The sequence below is a fragment of the Periplaneta americana genome, chromosome 2 (assembly GCF_040183065.1).
Source record: "Periplaneta americana isolate PAMFEO1 chromosome 2, P.americana_PAMFEO1_priV1, whole genome shotgun sequence".
Taxonomy (NCBI): Eukaryota; Metazoa; Arthropoda; class Insecta; order Blattodea; family Blattidae; genus Periplaneta; species Periplaneta americana.
This window is the reverse complement of record NC_091118.1, coordinates 18,648,560-18,656,468: the sequence shown is the minus strand read 5'-3', so window position 1 is coordinate 18,656,468 and position 7,909 is coordinate 18,648,560. Positions and strand designations below refer to the sequence as shown.

The following is a 7,909-nucleotide window of genomic DNA, read 5'->3' as shown; positions in this document are numbered from 1 at the left end:
GCCTATTGTTGCAACTGGAATAAACTGTACATGGTAGCCTACTTTTACAAGTTGAACACATTAAACTCTGCAATCAACTTATGACTCTAAACTTAAAACAATAAAGTGATTTTTATACGTTTTCTAACAATTCATTACGTAATTATTTCCTCAATTCTGATTTTCAATTGGCATAGTTGTTGTGCATTTCATTTTGCATAATTCATTTAAAAAGGGTTTGTTCCTGAATTTTGAGGCGCCCAGAATCATGAAGCCCAGAGCAGAGGCATCATAGGCTTCTGCCTAAATCAGGCTCTGCGAAACACAACTATCTGCTAAAGAAAAATTTAAAGACATTTTCTTTGTTAAAGAAAAATTGCATTGTTTTAAAGACATTATTTTTAATTTCTGTCTGTAGAAAATATACCTAATATAACATTGACAAGTATCAGCCTTATTATTTCATTATGTTAATGTGATGGTGTATTACGTTTTTGTTTTACATAATTTTTCATTTCATATATTGTTGCAGTGAATAACAAAGCACATTTTCAAATTTTCAAAGGAGAATGATTACATGTTGCTAGAAAAAATAGCCTTACATCTAGAAAAACTTCGTTCCACTTCTGCAGAAACAATGAGGACATATTTGAAATATTTTACACAAACGTTATCTATCTCAAAATCTGTATCATTATTAATAAATTTCCTCATTTGAAATTAAGTCACAAATTTTACATAGAGTTAAATATCCATAACGTTTATCCAGCATTTTTTCTTCTTGTTTGCTACATTTTTTTATATTTCATGTTTCAACTATTCATTTTCGTCAAAATATCATTGACTACATGTTATTTTCTGTCTGTAGAAAATACACCTAATATAACATTGGCAAATATCAACCTTATTATTTCACTATGTTAATATGATGGTGTATTACATTTTTGTTTTACATAATTTTTCATTTTATATATTTTTGCAGTAAATAGCAAACCGCATTTTCAAATTTTGTTATTAGAAAAAAAAAACAGCCTTATATTATCGCCGCGGCCTCATGCTTAGCATGTCGGCATCATACAATAACGTGCGGTGTGCCTTTAAAACATAATTTTGCCGACCGATTGTTGCTCTGTAGGTTTCACTCTAAGCGTCACGTTGTCACGTCTACTTCCTCGAGAAGAATAAGCACTAGTTTGTTATATTGATAAATGGCTATTATTATTATTATTATTATTATTATTATTATTATTATTATTATTATTATTATATTTCATATACGCGTACGTTGACATTCTTAACTCTTAATAATAACTCTTTAATAATAATTTTTAATCACATACCTTAATGTTCATCCTCAGCACAAGACATTGCAACCTCGGTTTTAGTCCACGTGGATTAGACAAGTAGGTTTCATTTAATAATGGAAGCAGCTTATTGGTTGCAATATTGAAATTGAGGCAAGTCATTGGAGCGGCGACATAAGAAATTGAAAACAATAATACAATTAAATTTCAAAGACCTGCTGAATGTTAACCATGAGAACGAGGCGATAATATCTAGAGAAACCAGCGAATAGGGATTATAAAGAATGGACACTTCGCGGCGGTACCTTTGATGTAGCCGGACTGATTTCAATGACCTTCAAGCCAGCTAAAGCGTGAGATTCTGCTTTCTCCCTACAGTTGGCGCTGACATCACACCAGCTAGCAGTCGACACTGCGGAAATATCACACATATAATTAATACATCTAGGTACATTATGTACTCAAAATAAATTGGATCCATAAAATAATAAATCCGTCATTAACTGTAATGTCTAGACTCTAGAGTTCCTTTATAATGAGAGTTGAGACGTTGACCTCAACAACAATTAAAATATGTAATGATTTGATAGCGCTGAAAATGGAAAAACAAAACTCTTACGAGAAGTAAAACCATATACCTATATTATATTATATACAAATATTAAACGAATTCGATACTTAATTTTATAATGTATTATATTATTTTATAATATAATTTATTATATCTGAAATATAAAAAATTATTATTACAACTAGTTCGTCACTGAGAAATAAGGAAAAGCTGTTAACTTGAATTTATTTAAAGCAAAGCATTACTGAATTATGCAATAAGGTAGGTGATGTTTGGATCCTGTGTCTCAACTTTATTCTCAATTATTATCTTTGCACATGCTCGATTACACTAACCTCTAGCGCTTGAAAGTGGAACTAAACGCCGGCACACAGAGAAACAAAACACATGAAAATTCGCTCAGTGTCCATTCTTTATAATCCCTATTCGCTGGAGAAACTTCGTTCCACTCCTGCAGAAACAATGGAATATTTGAAATATTTTACATAAGCATTATTTATCTCAAAATCTGTAGGGCCTATCATTATTATATTTCCTCATTTGAAATTAAGTCACAAATTTCGTCCTCGTCACGTTGCTATTATTCTTCTTTACAAGACGTTGAATGCGCTCGTGTAAAGAGGGTTAAGTCAAATTGCAAGGTATGTAAACTTCTCTCCTTTGGTACCGAACAAAACCCTTTGTCACAAAATATGGAGCATTGTAACTGCATCATAGATGGAAGAATAACTTAACCCCTTTAACACAAAAGAAAAGTAATTGTGGATAGTTCAAATCTATACCGGTACTTATTCCAGTTTAGCCAAATCATACTTAACCCCCTTTACACGAGCACCCGTTGAATGCAGTGGCGTGCGGTGCTATTTCTCGATGGGGAACATATTTAGGGTCTTACATGTAATAATGTTTAACAATATTTTACATTATGGAATTATAAAAAAGACTCTGCCTGTGTAATGTATAAAATGGAAACTTTAATTTCTAACATTAGTACACAGTGAATGATTTCCTTCCTATATACTTTGCAGGAATAACAATCCATCCAGCGAGCTAAGTAATGGCTACATAGCAATTCTGTAACAGTTACCTCTGACGTGTAACATGGTGAGTGTGTCACATTTATTGTTTTTTGCTTCTATTTATTAACCTGACACTATTGTAGTGCAATTTCGTAAATGGTTTTTGAGAGATACAGAACACTCCCAAGATAAGAACACTCTTCAAATACGGACAGGTTTTTATGTCTCAACTGAAATATAAAAGCAGGCCCTAATGATAAAATCAACTCTTGTTTACGGACACACTCAGTTACGGACACGGACAGGTGTTTCACGGTCGTCAAGCATGGAATTCAGGACCTAATAGAGCTACGTTACGAAGACGGACACACTCCATGGGGCTGCGCGACACACTGGTGTTCCCCTCAGGGTTCGCAAAAACGTACAGAGTTTCGAAAAATATGATATATTATAGTGATGAATACTTGCAATATGGTTTTACGTGGCATGGAGATGAATATAAACAAAATCCCGAGTGTCTTACATGCGGAAATGGTTTGTCAAATCAGTCGATGGTGCCGAATAAACTAAATAGACATTTAGAATTGCTGTTTTCAACGTCATCCTTATGTAAATCAGCATTTTCTACCATGAAAATAGTGAACTCTAAACAAAGTAACAGACTGCTGCATCTTGAAGATGATTTACGTGTTGGCCTGTGAATCATAAGGCCACGTATAGAGAAACTTTATGCAACCCACCAAGCCCGGACTTCACATTAATTTAAATAGGCGAATTTCCAAAAACGATAATAAAAATCTTTTATACTCGAAGATGCCGAAATGTAGTAATTATACACCTGGTAGCAGCCCTTTAATGGACCTCATTAAAGTACACCTATTCATTAAAGTTCAGGTGTTCATCAGAAAACACCATTGTAGCAATATGAAAGCGCAAGTATCGATTATTCTCGGATATGCAATCGAAAGACAACTAGCGAAACGTCACGGAGGCTGGAAATCCAATACTGTCGCAGAAGGTTATGTTCTGTTACTATAATAATTAGCGTTAATTGTAAATAATATTCAAATAAATTCAACTTATCTCGTTTTTCAATGTCTAAATCGATTTCCAGGTTATATCAAGATTAATGTTCATTTTACTCTCCAGGTTATATCAAGGTCAATGACATTTGTTCCTAGGAAAAAATCAATACTTTCGCGTCTGCGCACATCTCACAATTTACGAGATTGCACAAGGTCACTTCCGCTCCCCAGTCGTTTCATAAACATACTCGCGTCTTAATTACTACCATTATAGGCTCGTTGCATAATGTACTATTATCGGACATCCAGAATAGATAGGTTGAGATTTCTGACACATACCTTTGTTTTTCTCTAATTTCACTCAAGTTGCTTTTTTTCTTCTTCTTCTTCTTCTTCTTCTTCTTTTAGAATTTTCGATTGCGTGTTAACATCAATTATTTACAACACTGGATGTCCGACACCATATAGAAATTATAATTAGTGCTCTTTTCTGGCGGAACGCTCTGGAACGGCATTCCGGCACCTTTTTGTTACATTGTTCATCATGGAACCAAAATATGTGTGAATAACTATGTTTTAATATTATCTTTCTTTGAATTCCGCTTAGACCTCGAAAGTCTTAGTTGGACGAAAAGAAGGTTAAAAACGATAAAAAAAAAACTCCCATGCAGTGAACAGTAATCATCTCCCCGTTCGCTATAAAATATTCTACACAGAGTTGCATCACCTTTTTCTCCACAAGAAAAGCACTGGTTATTATTATATCATTATTTTTAATAAAACAAGTAAGTGCCGCGATATCGTGGGCGTTCAGTAAAGTGTGTCAACAGTCAAAAAAGGTGGGAACCACTGCAGTAATGTACCAACGATACAATAAAATTCCTGTTTCTAGAACGCAAGATTTCCTACTAATGAAAACGAAGTCGAGCTACAAAATGATGACACTGAAGAAGTGAAGGCGGGAATTAATCAAGAGGCCAAGCACCAAGCACGACATGAGAACATTGAAGCCAGTGAATACCGGTACACCTTCATTGACAGAATAGATGTTGAGGAAAATTTATTGAACGCAAGTGAGATTGTGAAGCATGTACGAGCAACAGAACTAAATCTAACAACGATTGTAGTGAGTGAGGAGGAAGATGAGAAAGAGGACTTCACCTCTCAAAAAACTATAGTTGAGCGTACTAGACAGTGGGGGAGTTTATTAAATTTGCTATTAATCGCAGTGATGCTGTAGCTCTTCAATTAATACAACAGTTGCAGGCAACTTCTGGACGTAGTTAATGCAAAGTGAAACTAATATTACTACAATCGATCTTTACTCACTACAAAATTCTTAACAGGCAATAAATACGCTAATTTCACATTAACTATACCATCATGTTTTGTGGTACGAATTTTATTATACAGGGCGAGCCATAAGTACGTGTACAAACTTTATGAGTGTAATGTAGACGTAAAAATAAGACTAAAATGTTTTATAAAACTTTTCCTGCAAATCCTTAGATTCAGAGTTATGATGCAGAATGTCCTAACTTGCTAGACATCAAATGTTAGAGACCCCATTCAACTCATTCCGAATAATTTTACAGCTATTTCGATTTTGCTATTTTAGTTCTTCTATGTTCAGAATTTGAGTGGCATAAATAAGCGCTTTCAGACGGCTCCAAAGGTAAAGGTCCGGTGATCTGGCTGGCCAAACAACTGGTACTGCACGACCTATCGTATCGTACACAACTGAAGTATACTGAACTAAAGACAGAATGAATGTGTACTCACGAGACGTGGTGACGGTAGAAACTACAACAGCGCCATATAACTAAACATACCTACGTACAGCAAACAAAGTCCTATCAGGTCAGAATCAAATGCAGTGGGGTGTACGAATAATGAACATTTACCGAAGTCGATATGTAGGCGTATGAACATTTTAGTCTTATTTTTACATCTACATTACACCCACAAAGTTTCTACAGATACTTATGAATCACCCTGTATACAAGACTGAGTTACAATTTTTTGTGACCAAGTAGAAGAACGAATTATTATCGACTGGTGTAAAAATCTAAAAATGTCAATTTTTGTAGTTACGTTAGTTTCACACTGAGCCCTCGTACTGTACTCAGTACACCAAACTCACAGTCATAAAATGCTGTACATTTATCGTATGTTAAATACTGTAAACTGCATTGTATACTGTCGTACAGTATAAAATTGAGAGGTTTACTGTAGCCTATTTAGTTACGAATGAATGCAAGGAAAACACAAAAAAAGCCCTTGTATTTCGTAATATTCGGTTATACTACTGTATAAGCAATTGAAATATCAAATAAAATGTTCTGTTCGATAATCACCCCATTCCCATATACACTGATCACTGAAATACAGGACTATGGTCTGTCCAAAACAACTTCCAACCTGACAAATGGCGCCTTTAGCATGTTACCATGGCAACCATTCAAATCAACCAATCACGAGAGAGGCGTAACCATGGTAACGGGACGGTGTTGCCGTGTCTATGTTTACAAGTTGCACGTGAATACCACGGCCTAGAGGTGAATACAGTGCCCGGAGTGACTTTGAGTTGGCCGGTTAGCGCGTGCTTTGTGTGAATTAAAAATATTATTTAATTGTATTATTGGTCTACTGTACCGGTATCGATTATTATTTTGTTTCAATTATATTACACGCATTATCTTCGTTGTCATTGGTGGAATGTATGGCTAGTGTGTGTTTTCTAGTTTCTGCGAGAGTTTCTAAACAGGTGACTTATGCTGTGTCGGAAGGAAGGAAAGGCAGGTGGAGAATAAAGAATATTGTACAATGTGCCTCGTTAAAGAGTCAAGCGTGAGAGATGGTGTGTTATGTAAGAGAGTATTTTGAGAGGCAAAAAGATAATGGCGGGTCTCTTTTACCTTTGGCGCAAGTCGTAATGAGAACTGCTGCTTGTGTTAAAATTAATAAGAGCATTGTTATCGATATTGGAAAAGAAAAAGGCCGTGCAGATTTTTAATCATAAATATTTTTACAGTTTACAATTTTTGAACGCCTTTCTAACAATATTACGTACATTGAAGAATACCGACACTCATAAAAGTAGACGTTTCGTATTAAATTTGAACCTGTTTTTACAGTTTACAGTCCTTTTGACGCTTTTCTAACGGTATTACATTGAAGAATACCAGTACTACTACTACTACTACTACTACTACTACTACTAATAATAATAATAATAATAACAATAATAATAATAATAATAATAATAAACTAATAAAAGTAATAATGTACACAAATTTTAATGCCTAGTGTTCAACAAATTGCTTAGAAATGTATGTGTTCATGTCAGCCGTTCATTACTGCACTCTATCGGCAGCGCGCTCGCTTACACGAAAGATGGGCAACATGACAACACTGCTCCCCCTTCTCTGTAAACTGTCAAGTCGGAAGTAGTTTTGGTCAAGGTATATCCATCACAGTCAAAAGAACATCAGTACTAATAGCGAACGACAAGCAGACCTACACAGTGAGTCAAACATAAGAGATCGGCACTCCTGTCATCTGTCATCACTACAGTCTGGCAAGCAGATCACCAGTTCTCGCTGATAAAATTCTTGGTAGCCTATTTCACAGCACTACAACGAGAATGGCAAGTCATCACTCGCGTAACTAGCGAATTGTTTTTTCAGGAAATGAGAACGTTCCCTAAGTTTCAAAGTAATAAGTATACCCACGCACTGTGTCCTGGGCAGACTCACAGCAAATAACTACCTGGAAACCCCAACGCGCCAACCGTCTAAAAGAAAATTCTTGGTCAGAATGCCAGTAACTTAGGTTTGACTCACCCTGTAGTTCCCGACAGTGACATCACAGTCTAATACAGTCACGAAGCTTGAGTTGATGAGGGTACTAGGAACAATAGACTGTGCTGGTACTATTTCGCATTGTCTGTGATGATGAGATAGTAGCGATCCTAGTGGTTAGCAACTTTCTATGTATGCATATTCCATT

At 35.4% G+C, this 7,909-nt stretch overlaps 1 protein-coding gene across 1 annotated transcript in view; it reads right to left on the bottom strand.

Annotated features, from left to right (window-relative positions):
- The window catches only part of LOC138714844 (oocyte zinc finger protein XlCOF6-like), a 110,428-nt gene that overhangs the window by 58,257 nt on the left and 44,262 nt on the right, over positions 1–7,909 (bottom strand). The gene's annotated exons all lie outside the window — the stretch shown is intronic.